The sequence below is a fragment of the Doryrhamphus excisus genome, chromosome 2 (genome assembly GCF_030265055.1).
Source record: "Doryrhamphus excisus isolate RoL2022-K1 chromosome 2, RoL_Dexc_1.0, whole genome shotgun sequence".
In the NCBI taxonomy this organism is placed as follows: Eukaryota; Metazoa; Chordata; class Actinopteri; order Syngnathiformes; family Syngnathidae; genus Doryrhamphus; species Doryrhamphus excisus.
The window spans coordinates 19,723,817-19,739,644 of record NC_080467.1 but is presented as its reverse complement, the minus strand read 5'-3'; positions in this window follow the sequence as shown (position 1 = coordinate 19,739,644).

Genomic DNA, 15,828 nt, shown 5'->3' with positions numbered 1-15,828 from the left:
TAATATAACAATGATTATTATATCATTGATCACTGTCCACTGGACAGAATGGTTGCAGAGCTTGAGCAGCGGTTTTGCAGTGTAGATTGTGTGTACTTGTGTACATTTAATGGTGGCCTAAAACAATTGAGTATCTCTACTAAATCTGTCCAAAAGTGGGAATATATATATATATATATATATATATATATATATATATATATATATATATATATATATATAGTATATCCCGGTTCTTGTTGCTTATTTGTTTTTTGGATTTTTTTTTTAACGTCTACTACATTCATTCATATCCTGTGCATCTCCAGGGGGCTAAACCCCCCATCCTCAGGACCTAGTGACGCCCTTTTCATAATAAGATATTACTGAATCCAAATGAGCAAAAGTAGCGTCGTTTACAATGAGATTGCCATGTAGACGCAACAACCATTAACATGTTACAACGGGTTTAAGGGCGGCACATTACAGAAAGTCAGTTGTCTGTGTCAGCATTATGCTAAAGTAAATAACAGTAAAGAAATTAACGACACAATATGCCTGATTACCTCAAATCTGGATTCTGTTCAGAAGCAAATAGCCAAGCGTTTCAGTGTTTTTATGTGCTATTGTGGTGCTTTGAAATAATGTTCAATCATAAACCTCCAGCTGCCATCTTCATTCCTGTCAAGGCCCTCTGTGGTGTTTTCCGTCCTTTCTCAACTGATCTACAACTTGAATGGCTAGTGAAGCAGCGTAGCCATTAACAACTTCACAGTTGCATAGCTGCAATCAATAATGCATCCCCCACGCTCCTCACAAAGACACTTTTAAGGAAGCAGGTCCAAGGGCAACATGTAAGACAAGACTGAGGGGAAGGGGGAACGGAAGAGAAGAAACAATATCGAAGCAACAAAACAGATAAATGACTATCCGAAAAGGAAAACCACACTTTAAAAAAAAATGCTGCCCATCATCCACAGTCCTTACGTGAGGACTCTTCTCTTCTCTTCTCTGTACAATCTAAAGCACAGCTAAAAAGACTTAACAAAGAATGCACGTAAAAATGCGCCAACAACACCTCCTTTAGATACAATGTGATGTGCATATTAACCAAGCTACTTCCAAATGTGAGAAATGTAAATTGTTCATTGTATTATATTCATAATTAAATGGTTATTTTCATGTAAAACAACCGTTTTTTTTTTGCATTTATGCTATAGCATATGTAGCATGTACATTGCCTTATTAAAGTAGCTTTAGGTACTAAACAAGGATAACTGCAAGATCTAGGCTAGAATCAGAAAATCTAAATTTCGGCTCTGGGAGTGAGAGTAAAGAGGCAAAGCACCAAAATGAAGCTGTGGCGGTACCGTATATTAGAATGTGCAACAAACAGAGCAATGCAACATTAAGTTACAATAACAATTCTAGTGAAATCAAGTACAATCAGGACAAGACAAATACAATGGAGCACCATCACGTGACCTAATGACGTAGCACCACGAGACATCGCACGCACGATAATATTTCCATTACTGATATTACTATAACAACAACCATAATAATAACACTTTGTTTTCTATCTAGGTTACACACACAATAGTTGTTCAGATATTTTGCTGAAACTTCTACTGCTGATTAGTAAAGAACAGAATAATGTAGAAACAAACTTTTTTTTCTGATGAAAGATGAGTCTTTTGGTGTACACCACATCTATATAGCCTGAGAACACAATATTCTGTGTAAAGCTGACTATAGGGGTGTTATTTCATGTCTACAGGGCTCTAATAATGGTTAAACATGTAGAAAGTCAAACCGGTTTTCTATGTCCAAACTATGAAAATATTCCATTTATTAACACAAAATCCTACTTTGCAGAAATTCACTTAGCAAATATGACTTATCACGTCTAAAACAATTAACCGCGATAAACGAGGCGATGACTGAACACATACTGTATGTCTCTCTTCACTGTACAATCTAAAGCACAGCTCAAAAGATTGAACAAAAATTGCACGTAATGGGAAACCACCTCCAAAATGCGCCAACAACACCTCATTTACATAATAATGTGACATATTAACCAAGCTAGCTCCAAAAAATGAAAAATGTAAATTGATCATGGTATTATATTTGTAGATACATTGTTATTTTCATGTAAAACAACCATTTTTTTGTGTTTATGTTGTAGCAGACAATAGTTCAAATTACCGATGTTCTACTGTTGATTACTAAAGACCAGAAAAAGGTAGAAACAAACTTTTTTCTGATGAAAGATGAGTCTTTTGGTATACACCATGACAATATAGCCTGAGAACACAATATTCTGTGTAAAGGTGACTATAGGGGTGTCATTTCATGTATACAGGGCTCTAATAATGGTTTTCTATGCTCAAACTATGACAATATTCCAACACAAAATTCTACTTTGCAGAAATTCACTTAGCAAATATGACTTATCACGTTTAAAGCAATTAACCACGATAAACGAGGCGATGACTGTGATACTGTATAAATAAAAAACACCACCGAAAAGGTTCCATTATTAATCTTCTTTTCTTGCTAGTGACACTATGATTTATAACCAGGTATTCATGAGTGTTCAAATTACAAATTGAATTCAGTCATATGACGGGAAAAAAGCTTGATGCCACGTCTTACGACTCCCAGGCCAACAAACAGCATTTTCATGATTCTAAAAGGAAGTTTAGGTCAAAAAAGGCCAGATGAACAGCAAGATAGAAACTATATTTGGAGACAATACACTTGTTTTCTCTTGAGTGGGTCCGCTGCCTTTCTACTTTACTATTGTTATTTATGGTGGAGCACTCAACAAAAGGCTTTTATTCTACTCAGAGAAGCAGACCTCCATTACTATTGGGTGTATATGTGCAGTATATTTCTGGCGGCTGTAAAATATTTAAAGCACATCTGAAAGCATTTGGTATTCATCAATCATCAGCGAGTCCTTATCTGGAGTTATAGAGGACAAATCATTTCATTGTAAATCAAATATGCAGGATATTCTCTTTTTGAATGAAATGCACAAGGACCAAAACAACCTGTCATATGTCCATGGATTCAAATGTATATTCCTCTCACATATCCAAATTTGCCAGAAAGAATATGAAATGGTCGGCTTGGCCTGGCTTGACGCTCGTGTGGCGTTAACGAGGACGGAGATAAAGAAACAATTCCAACTTCTGTGTTTCATGAATTATTAAATGCGATGCAAGAGTCACTCGGCAGTCAGAATGAAAAACAGAAGCTCAACGGAGAGTCAAGGGAAAGTTTATGGATAATACTAATTAGAAGTTCAAAATGAAATATGGCTACACAGATGAATTAGGCTCCAATATTTGTATAGAAAGAAGCAGGTGACGCTAACTTTCAAGTCTTTGCAAACATTTTTTTCAGCGCTACATGCTTTGGTTTAAGCTGTCTGTTCTGTGAAAGCTGTGCCGCATTAGTCAGAATGAGAGGAACAGCAATGCGGCAAAAGGGGTAAACTATTCCAGAGGGAATAATCCGGTTTTCACTCTAGACTCCTTGGTTTACTACTCATGCCTACTCATGCTGCTTCAGAGAGCTGAAAGTCCGACTCAAAACAGTAAGAAAACGTGACCGGAAGTAATCATGGAAAGTTCATGCAAGATGCGGTTTTATTGACAGCCCCACCTCAAAATAGGCAGCTCTCCCTCAGAAAGTTGTGTGCTGCAGTGAAATTAGGCTTGTCAAAATCAGCGACTGGTGTGGCCAGAAAGGGACCAATGGCGGTCATGTCCACCCCGGGCCACCCCACAGCTCCGCTGTGGTGTGTCGCTTAAGACAGTCATTTTCAACCACTGTGCCGCGGCACACTAGTGTACCTTGAGAAACGTGAGGAATTATCCAATATCACTTTTTATAATTAACATTTATTAATCATCATTTGCAAATATGATGTCAATAGTATACATGGACCCAAATATTCCAATTGCATTTGGTTTATTTGCTCAAACGAAAAGAATTGAACAGGGGTGGAATATTCCTTTAACCAATCCGATTGAGGTATCTCGTACCCGCTCAAACGGAAAGTTGTCAGGGTGCCTTCTTCTTTGTGGTGTTTTTCTTCTTCTGTTGTTTATTGGCGGTTGGCAAGCAGCTTTCGTGTGCATTACCGCCATCTGTGGAACACAATCTAAACACTTCTATTCACCATTCACAAGTCCACTTTTATTAAAAAAGGAATATATATATATATATCTATATAAAACATGTTCCGAGTTTAATTATAAAATATTAGCAAGATTGAATTAGATCTTTTCCTGTTTAAATTTATCCCGGGTGCGTTCTTTCAGAGCATGCTCATATATGACGTAACACGCAGATTCAGACGTTCTTCACTTTTAAAAATGGAGGCCAGCAATCGGCACTGGACTAAGCAAAGTTTGTTTTGGATTCAAACTAAATTTCAAGACTGGACAGACGAAAAACTGGCAATACGGAGTTATTCCAACAAGTGAAAGAAAAACTTGGGGAAGTCGGTATCACGTGATGTTGATGTTTACGTTTTACTGGGCATGCCCTATTGACTATTCTGTTAGATTTTCATGCCGCATGTAGACAAGAGATTGGAATATTTCTTCCCATGTATACCATTGTTTCCCGAAAGGTCATTCGGAAAGACAAAAACTGGTGATGTAAAAACGTGGCTACTGTGGAGTGTCTGTGGTGTAAAGACTGGCATAGCAATGTAATATTGGTCCGTGTGGCAACACCTACCTTGTTCCTCCCATAGACTTATTGATGCACGTGTGAGGTCGTGGTGACATTTTGGTTAGTGGTGAGCCACAAGATTTTTCCAATGTAAAAAAGGTGCCACGGCTCAAAAAAGGTTGAAAAACACTGGCTTAAGATGTCTGTTCAACACTTACTTTGCCGCTTAGGCGCAACAGCGAATCAGGACGGCAGCTTCATGTCAGCTGACGACTTATCATATGATGGTGGGTGGCACAAGCGAATCAACCCACACGGAATGGCCATCCCTAGTACCATTTGTATTTGGTGTTGGGTGCGTGATCCAAGATGGAATGCTGAATGCTGGGCGTAATCAACACAGCGCAAGACAACGGAGACAAAATTTGGGCAAACATTTTTGTGGAAAACTGGAGCGTTTGAAAGCCTCGGATTGACACCGGCCTTAAGGACTTATAATACGAATATTTGTAGAGTTATCTGCATGAACTCCCTAATCAATGTTGAATTCCAATTGCAAATGGGAATGTCTTCCCTCGTGACTATGCATGCTTTGAAGAAAATCCCTTTTTCATTCTGCCAGCTCACATCAAGTCAGTCTATATTTATGCATGTGGCCAGGCCTACTGTAAAATGCAAAATACATCCAGGTGACTGGAAAATAAACATGGGGATAGAATGAGATTGATCGGGATTCATTCCTGCAAATTCCTCATTCATAAGAGGCAGAAAGCCACACTACAGAGCCTACTTGCAGTTTCAAAAGCTATTTTCCTCCCACAACTAACAACCGCCAACAACACCAGAGAAACTTTTATTCTATTTTTTTTTTTTTTTTTACTACCGGTGGCATCTGTTTCTGACCTTTACTTAACATTTCCTCTAATGTTTATTGGGTGGTCACGGGCCTTGAGGCAGGTACTTTGTAATTGGTTCATTTCTGACGTTTGCATGGTGACATTTTAGGTCAGTCACTGTGTCCCCTGCTGACTTGCTCTTCCTGCTTCAAAAGAACATTCCCCCGTGGAAAAAAAAAAACACATTTAAAGCTGTACATCTCATGGTGAAGAGTCTCCAATGACATTTTTTCAATCTCACATTTGAAGTGCAATTGATTTGCTCAACGAGACCTCTACCAAGGTTGAACTGTTCCCAAAAAATGGAGAGAAATGTGGCAGTCTGTATTGTGGGCACAGTTCAGTCCTTAGTCAGACAGCAAAAAGAGGACATACCAAGTCTCTGCTGTTTATCACGGCTGCAAAATAACCCCAAATGGGGCCAAAGCAAAGTTGCAAGTGCCAACATTTCTTAAAGAAGGCGAGAAACACCACTGAATTCAAGAAATAACTCATCGCAAAACATGAAGTTGGTGTTCACGTTGATCACTACATTGTTGCATCTTTGGCAACAATCATGTCTTCAATGAATGTCACATTTAATTTATCAATTTTATTCATCATTGAGATGCATTTAGTATCGTTTTACGCATGCAAAATTATAAGGTGTTTTGTATAACTGTGATAGCTACCAAAGAACTACAGAGACAATAACGTAAAACAGTTGTCGAAAACCTTTTTTAAGACCCTCAAAATGTATGCTTGTTGGTTGCACTTCGGGGCGGCATTGATGTAATATTTTTTTTTTGTTTCAAATATTTTTGGGATGGCCAGTAGTTTGCGATTGACGGGTTGGTGACACCTGCCATAAAATTTATAACGTATGCAAACCGAGGCAAACACTAACCAGGGTGTACTCTAACCAAGGTTACACTTTTTGGATGACGAATATAAGGATACAGTGGAGTCGTGTATTGAATTTAAGAAATAACTCATCACAAAACAAGAAGGTGGTGTTCACGTTGATCACTACATTGCATCTTTGGCAACAATCATGTCTTCAATGAAGGTCAAATGTAATTTATCAGCTTTATTCATGATTGAGATGCATTTAGTATTGTTTTAATATTTTAAACTAGAACATGTTTTGTATCTAACTGTGATAGCTACCAAAGAACTACAGCAACAATAACGTAAAACAGTTGTCGACAACCTTTATTAAGACCCTCAAAATGTATGCTTGTTGCTTGCACTTCGGAGGGGGGGGGGGGGGCATTGATGAAATTTTTTTTTTTGTTTCAAATATTTTCGTGATTGACCAGTAGCTTGCAATTGACGGGTTGGTGACACCTGCCGTAAAGTGTATGCAAACCGAGGCAAACACTAACCAGGGCATACTCTAACCAAGGTTACACTTCTTGGATGACAAATGTTAGGATACAGTGGCGTCGTGTGGGTGGTATCACCTTCCTTGGTTAACATCCAATTCCGATCTATTTGCGGTCATGGACCCACCTGACCCATTTTGTTTATCTTTTTAAGAAGGGGTAAAAGAACAGCGTTGTATGTGGGAGAAAGGTGGTGGTAGACCTCCCCCTCTGTTCACAGGTGGCTTCTCAACCTTAACGTAGATGGTTTCCCCCACTCCCCTTTCAAACCATGTGGTGCAATACATGAATATTGCTATTACATGCCATTACGTGCATGCAAGTTGTCTTTCCAAAAGCAACTTATTTTTTTACACTGTTAATAAAAATGATGTAGCCTTGTTTGAAACCTTTGACAAAGCTAGGGGTTCTGACACCGCTGAGAAACAAATCATTAAAAGGACACACTCATGCCAGGAAAAAAAAACAAATCACGAAAGGAAGACTGTCTCGGCCTGAAATATCAATCTTCAGGATGGTATTTTCAACCATAATGAAGTGCTGCTGCATCTTCACTCCTCAACAAAAAGTTGATAAACAATTTATGCAGTGGGAAAAACTAATAAATCCGCAATCCCTGACATCGCATTTACATGCCATATTCAACCCAGACAAAAGAACGTGGCACTCACACACATCCATTATTGTTTCTGGATTCACATTTATTATTTATCAGACTCAACAGGAGCTGACTCAAACGATGTAGCCGGACAGGAAGAGGGACAAATCCTCCATACGTATATTTTTACCTAAAATTCAAGAAAACTGTTTAATTAACTGTAGAAATTCACTCATTTTTCCAGGGTGCATTGACTAAAAAAGTTCCGCAATCATTCTGTGTCCTTTTCATCCTTTTGTGGATGCAGCACCGAGCCAGCAACAAGCCTTGGCTGTACCGACACATCAGCGACTGTGAGCTTCAATGCGGAACAAAAAGTGACAGAAGTAGGTAGGGGTTGTTTTTGTGTGGCTGTACAAATTGGCAATGATCAGTCCAAATTTGCACAAAAGAAGAATAATAAACACCAATTGTAGAACAGACCAGAGTTAATTCACTGGCATAAATGATTTAATAAAAACAACAGAGGAAAATAAAAGAAGCTTTTCACCCTCAGCGTCCGTTCATCAGCACCAGATTTAAAACTGTCCTAGTTTTCTGTCTTTTTAGTACAAGCTGTATGAGTAGATCAGTTTCTGGAGCCTTAAGTGTATTTATCAGGTATTTCGAACCCTGTGTAACGTTTGCCAGACAGTATGGCTGCACTACCTCACTGCCTCAAGAGCCATGCTAGTCACCAGGTTGACTGGCCAGACTTTTAGCTCGGCGGTTAGCACTCTTCAGTCCCATTCCGAAGGTCCTGTGTTCCGCGGGGCTTGCTGAAACGGGCGGGTCACGCCTGGACTAGGGGCAGTAGCTCTGTCCATAGGAACTTGGCTTTACTATCTATGGACTAAACAGCAGAAGGTCTTGGGATGGAGATGAGGACTGGTTTCTGGTCGGTCTAAGCAGTTATGGACTGTGTCCATACCTGGAGAGGTCGCCAACTTTTCAACATAGTCCCTTTTTGGATAAGAAAGCTAAATAAAGGCTATTATCGAGATTATTAGGAGTTGTTTGGTTTTGTCTTTACGTCTTACAGATCAAAGTCGCTGAGAATCGAACCCACCACAATAGGAAAGGCAGTATGATGTGAAACCTTGTGATTAACCTTGTGATCATGAGTGAGGGTCGGGATGTTGTCTTTTGGATCAGTGCTCTCTTGACCTCCACAGTCCAGGATCGCGACTGCATCACTGTGGATTCTTAACCGATCACGATTCGTCCTGAACAGGACAGAGACCTGATAGTAAGCTTCTCATGTCAGGAATGTAGAAGTCTGCATCTTCACTTGGGACTCCTGCTTGTCAAACAGCACAGACAGTCACAGAAAATCTCATCACAATTCTTTTGTTCACAAAAAGCCCTTCTATACTGCTTAGTCTCAGAATAGAGGACAAAGGACAGGAAGCTGAGAGCTTATAAATAAAATCAGTAACAGTGTAGTGTTAGATTTGATTATTTCTCTTTTAGGTCCAGTCTAATAGTTTACTGTATTTCAGTCTAATAGCTTCCCGTAGGAATGCTTTCATGACAAGCCACTCACATAGCACAACTAGAGTTGCAGATCATTTGTATGACATAAACAGACACCAAATTTAAAGCTCTGTATCTGAAAGTATAAAATACTAGTGGTGGGCAAAACCGTTCATTTCAGTGAACCGGATTATTCCGGTTCATTCAGTAAGAAGATCAGTTAATTTCGGGTCATTTCGGTAAATCCGGTCATTTCGGTCAATTGGTCGTTAGCCTGTGATCTCACCCTGGGCATAGATGCGGTCAGCTGTGTCGAGTCAGTCCGTTCACTCATGTTCATGTTTGTTCCGACTCAACAGCACAACAACACGTGATGACGTCGCTTGAAATCTGAAGTATTATGACAGCCCTTCGGATTCGAGCGTCTCAGCTCCCCGGTCCAGCGTTACGGTCCAGTCAGAAAGACAGAAAGACCGAGGGATTGACCTGGTCAATCTGTCGGTCTCTGAGACCGAGACTCAGAAAGACTCGGTCTTTCAGTCCACTAACCCCACCCACAGAGCGAGGCGCGACGATCGGATCGGAAGCATGCAGATAGTCCCGCCCTGCAAAAGGAACAGTGAATTGACTCTCCAGCCAATCCAAAAAAAGCACTTGCAACTGAACGGGTATTTTAGGGGCGGTGACCTCGTTCATTTCGTTCACAAATTCGTTTGACCCATTCGTTCAAGACCGACACACCACTACAAAATCCTCCCCATCATGATTTGCATTACACAACAGACTCACCAATGCCCTTTATAATCCCTACCCTCAGGTCTGATACCCTCCAAAGATTTTACGGTCAGTCCACACACTCTCTCAGCTCACAAGGCACCACACATTTGTCATGCAAGAAAAGCCTGGGAAAGGTTGGTTGTGGACGTTTGGGTGTACCGTGTAAAAACACTCGTCTCTCAAGTCCTGTTTCTGTCGCAAAGACATTTCTTTCATTCACTGTCAGCTTAACCGTCCTCAAGTCTTTTATTTATTTCCATTCGATGTCCCGTGTCCCTCATGAATTCTCTGGATCATATAGTTGATATTCTCCACCTCCCAAAGGCCTTCTCTATCAGGACACTTTGAATAGTGTGCTTTAAAATAGAAACAAATGACCTGTTTTCTCGTCTTTTGACTTAACGGTGATATAAGCTATAACGGGACAACACACGCAACATCAAGAAAAAAATTCTTTTCTTTAGTTTGATTGATTTTGATGGCCAGTGTTTATTTTAGGACCTCGTGTGACAGTTGTGACGGAACCGTCACATAATTCACAGCATGGCGTTGGCAACACAGTCTGAACCAAAATAGCTCATTCCCCAAGCGTTTCAACTTGTGTGAGCTAATTTCACATATCACTGAATTTAAAGCAAATATAAAGCACACTACCCCATTAATCGACATCTATAGCCTAATAAGCGCCGACACAACTTTTACCTGTTGTTGGAAAATAATTCAGAATACAAAAAGCACTAAACTATTAAAGACCAGGCAATCTTTAATAGTCATTTATTGTCCTGTCGTGTGGTAAATGCTTAACTATCAATTTCTTTTATAGTACCAATATCTCTTAAAATGGCAAACTAAATGCTGCTTTCTTTTTAGTTCTGTTGCAGCCACAGAACGCACCATATGCAACATGACCACATTTTCATAACAATAAGATCAACTACTGGGTTTTGCCTTTAAAACTCCTGTAAACGTTATTGATTTTCTTAGCTTTCCTCACAATATTTCAAAGGTTGGGCTGCACGGCAGACTAGTGGTTAGCGCGCAGACCCCACAGCTAGGAGACCCGTGTTCAATTCCACCCTCAGCCATCTCTGTGTGGAGTTTGCATGTTCTCCCCGTGCTTGCGTGGGTTTTCTCCGGGTACTCCGGTTTCCTCCCACATTCCAAAAACATGCTAGGTTAATTGGCCACTGCAAATTGTCCATAGGTATGAATGTGAGTGCGAATGGTTGTTTGTCTATATGTGCCCTGTGATTGGCTGGCCACCAGTCCAGGGTGTACCCCGCCTCTGGCCCGAAGACAGCTGGGATAGGCTCCAGCACCCCTGTGACCGTGGTGAGGATAAGCGGTAGAAAATGAATGAATGAATGACTGAATGAATAATGATTAATTTCTATGTATTTCAATGTGTTTTAAAAGAGAATGAAATGACATTAGGTTTGCAATTTGGATGAAATGTTTTCTGACTATTGGCCTGTGTTTTAGGTATTTTCATTTGTACGTTTCATAAAGAAAAGGTGCATTGAGGCAATGGCCCAAAGTCCCCAAATTGATATCCCTTTACATAAAATTTGATGTAATTATCGTTGTAGTTACACATCGAATTGTTTACCACAGAAGAGATTTCGCCTCCTTATTATAGATAAAAACTTATTTCCTGTGATTAAACTGTGATTAAATGTGATTAAATGCAAGTTAACTATGGCCAAAATGTGATTAATCACGACCAAATATTTTAATCGATTGACAGCCCTCCTTTATTTGCCTTTTATTTAACTTACAAATGTGTCAGATCATTTTGCCTGACCGTATATAATTGTATACAAAGAGATCCGCTAAAATGCATGCTAACAGTTAGCTACATGCAGGGCCATGATTTTTTTTGAGGATTTGGAACCGAGTTTCTCAATGCATTCTTAAAAACTATTTTGGTATTTCTGTCTGGGAGTGTACTTGGTGAGAGGAAAGGAGAATCATTTCTGCTCCCATAGAACTGCTGTTCATTCTACTAAATGAATAATGAATAAGTTGGCAGCAAGAGAAAGTGAGCGTAGCAAAATTAATTAAAATGTAACTTAGTCTCCGACCAATCCTGCAATTTTGTCATCTTGTCATAGCAGCCCACAGCGCAAGCCTAATATTTAGGCAGCTCTGCATCTGTCAAGGTAGAATAAATGTCATGTAATCAGGGGTCCTTCGTGTTTAGCACATAAGATATTGACCCGTGTTGCCCGCATAGATCAAAATGACAGGTTGACAACGTGGCACGTGGAAAATGTACAATTACTTACAAAGCATTGGCACATGTAAAACCCATTTTCTGCTGTTTTACCTTTTTTCCCCCAAACAAGCAAATAACATATAAGTTGTTACGATTTGATGGTTCAGTTGCTTCAGTTCACAAGTCAGCTGACATTCGGTTCAAGCCACCTCGCTTAAACAGCTGGCATTCTTAGCCAATCACAACGTTAAGTCCATCGTTACACTGGGAGCTCATTTAAATCAGTGTGGAACCGATGCCAGCTAAAGCGGCTGTAGGAGACGTACAGGTACGTTGGGAAACCACCAAAATGTTCTTTGTCTGGGGAATTTCTACTCATTCATTCATTTTTACTCATTTCATATCCTCACTGCTGTCGCAGGTGACCTTGGGGCGAGAGTTGGGGTGCACCCTGGACTGGTCGCCAGTCAATTTGGACATTTTTAGAATCTCAGAGGAACCCAGACCTTCACGATCTCCTGGCTGTGTGGCCAACTTGCTAATCACAGAGTCTGGTTGAATCAAATGTAAAAGTGACACAATTTTTTTCTAGTAATAATAATTTCAAATTCATTGTGTGCCTGGTTTGGGCACTCGATTTCACATGACCATGCAGTACAGGGCAATATTATGTTATAATATAATATTACACGTAATATTGCACAAAAACCGAGACAATGCTCAGAAATTATGTCAAAATTGAAATGTTTTATGTAGATGGGCTGCACGGCGGACGAGTGGTTAGCACGCAGACCTCACAGCTAGGAGACCCGGGTTCAATTCCACCCTCGGCCATTTCTGTGGGGAGTTTGCATATTCTCCCCGTGCATGCGTGGGTTTTCTCCGGGTACTCCGGTTTCCTCCCACATTCCAAAAACATGCTAGGTTAATTGGTGACTCCAAATTGTCCATAGGTATGAATGTGGGTGTGAATGGTTGTTTGTCTATATGTGCCCTGTGATTGGCTGGCCACCAGTCCAGTCAGGGTGTACCCCGCCTCTCGCCCGAAGACAGCTGGGATAGGCTCCAGCACCCCCGCGACTGTGGTGAGGATAAGCCGTCGAAAATGAATGAATGAATGAATGTAAATTTAATCATCCGAACATTAGGGAGTACCAAAAACATTACTGAGTCAAAGTCGGCCATTGCTTCCATGAAGAGAAAGATTATGTTATCGTTTTTTTCGACAGCAGCTTCTTAAAATATGGTTTCGTCTCTTCTCAGATCCTGGGCTGAAGTTAAAAGGAATGATCCAAAACTTTCCACAATGACACTGAAGACATTCTTACAAACTGCGCTCACACACATCAAACCAAGCTGTGATCTTCTTTTGGAAAACAAACTCTAGGTTCGCACCGATGGTGAGTCAGTATTTATATACATATATTGTGTTTTAATTGGTATTTTGCTTTAGAAATGACTGTGTCAGAGGTTTTTGCAGAAAGGAATCAAACATGTTGAGCCTTTGAGGTTCCTTGGTCTGTCATTGTAACTATCGGTCATGTTTTGATCAAGATGTCTCCCAATTGGCCAACAGTTAGACGTTAACGTTAATCAAAGCCCCCAACCTTGAGGACGATCAGCAGTTCTGGCTTGTGTAATAATCTCAGATTGTGCCTCAAAACATATAAGAGGGCCACCAAAGACCCATTTCCTCTTGCGCTCTGCCTTCTCGAAAAGGCCTACCGGTCCTTGTAACGATCTCTCTGGCGCCTTTTTCATCAGCTCTGATTTCCTCCAGGCATCTTTCTGCCAATCTCGCGCCTCTCTGGTGAAAATTTGCTGGGTATGAGTTCCCGTGCAGTAATAGCCCATTACATATCATTTGTCACACTCTGATTGACACCACGTAATCATTGGGAAATGGCTTCTTTTCAAGGAAGATGAGAAAACAGGTGTGACGTTTACTGACAGCAAAAAATCGTTGGAGCACACATTCGCTCACACACACACACGTACTGATTTGGGAAGGATTTCATAAATACTATCTCTGCGGAGAAACTCAAATAAACCTCGACATGAATGATTCCCACCAGAATGATTATACTGCCGATTACATCGATGTGATGGTACCCATCTGTTTGCCTCGTTGTGTTCTGTTGGCTCCTCTCCTTGATTGTGAGCTGGGATGCTTTAAAATATGGCATTAATAGCAAAGCCTTTCCTTACGCTCACTTGTCAACTGATTTTTCACGTGAAATTGATTTTCGAATGCAGAGGTTGTGTCACGGTTCGTCATGCGGGTGTTGCGGTGCGACCCCAGGATGCAGAGATGAAGCAGACGGTGCAGGAAAAAGCTTTGCTTTTATTTTCCGAATTCGGCGAATGCAGCACTGGCATACGACACGTAGTAAAACATGCAATGAACCAACAAAAACGAGACGCACCCGGCTGAACTAAATACAAGAATCAAATTGGCAACAGGTGCGCGTAGAACGGGAAAGTAAAAGTGACAAAATGCAGGACAGACCAACACAGGAAGAACAACAAAATAAAAGCATGAAAGCAGGAACTAAGGCGAACAACGTGACAACAAAAACTGTCACACAGGAGACGATGCGGATTGTGACAGTACCCCCCCCCCTCAAGGACGGATCCCAGACGTCCTAAAGTGTCCATAAAACGAAAAGGGAAGGGAGGTGGGAGGACTGGAGGTGGGCTGCTGGCCGGACCTCTCCGGAGGTCAGCGTCCCGCCGTGGAAGAGGTGGCGCCGGCGGCGTGGCGTCCCGCCGTGGAAGAGGTGGCGCCGGAAGAGGAGGAGGCGCGGCGTCCCGCCGTGGTATCGGTGACGCCGGAAGAGGAGGAGGCGCGGCGTCCCGCCGTGGTGTCGGTGACGCCGGAAGAGGAGGAGGCGCGGCGTCCCGCCGTGGTGTCGGTGACGCCGGAAGAGGAGGAGGCGTGGCGTCCTGCCGTGGTGTCGGTGACGCCGGAAGAGGAGGAGGCGTGGCGTCCTGCCGTGGTGTCGGTGACGCCGGAGGAGGAGGGGCAGTCCCGCTGTCTTGGCTGGACTGTGGAAAAGAGGAAGAGGAATGTGAGTCTTGGTCCGGAGGAAACGTACCGGGCAGCACATCCCGGTCAGCCGGAAGAACCGGTTGCGCTGGCGGTCCGGCGGGCTGTTCCTCCTTGGGCGACCAGCAGAGGGCATCATCCCCACACTCCACAGACGAGGTGTGACGTGCGTCCTCCAACGCACGGCTGGTCGTACTAGCCCCCCCTTCCGAAGGCGGATTCCAGACGCCGTATGCCGCTGGACGTGGAACCAGGGACGGGAGGAGGGGGACCTGGAGGAGGGTCTTGAGTTCCACCTGCTCTGCTGCCCGGACCAGGTCTAAAAGGGACCGCAGGCGGGGTTTGGGCACTGGGGGGGGGTCTGGAGCATCAAGCCGCTGGACACGGGAGCCAGGGAATGCTGGGGCTTGGGGCTGCGCGGCTTGGGCACAGGGGGAATCCGGGGAGTCACAAAGCTTGACACGGGAGCCGGGCTTTGGGGAACCTTGAGGCTGTGCGGCTTTGGAACAGGAGGGATCTGGGCCGTCACACAGCTTGGCACGGGAGCCGGGGTTTGGGAACCCTTGAGGCTGCGTGGCTTTGGGACAGGAGGAATCCGGGGTGTCACGCAGCTTGGCACGGGAGCCGGGTTTTGGGAAACCTTGAAGCTGCGTGGCTTGGGCACTGGGGGAATCTGTGGCGCCACGCAGCTTGGCACGAGAGCCGGGGTTTGGGAATCCCTTGGGCTGCAT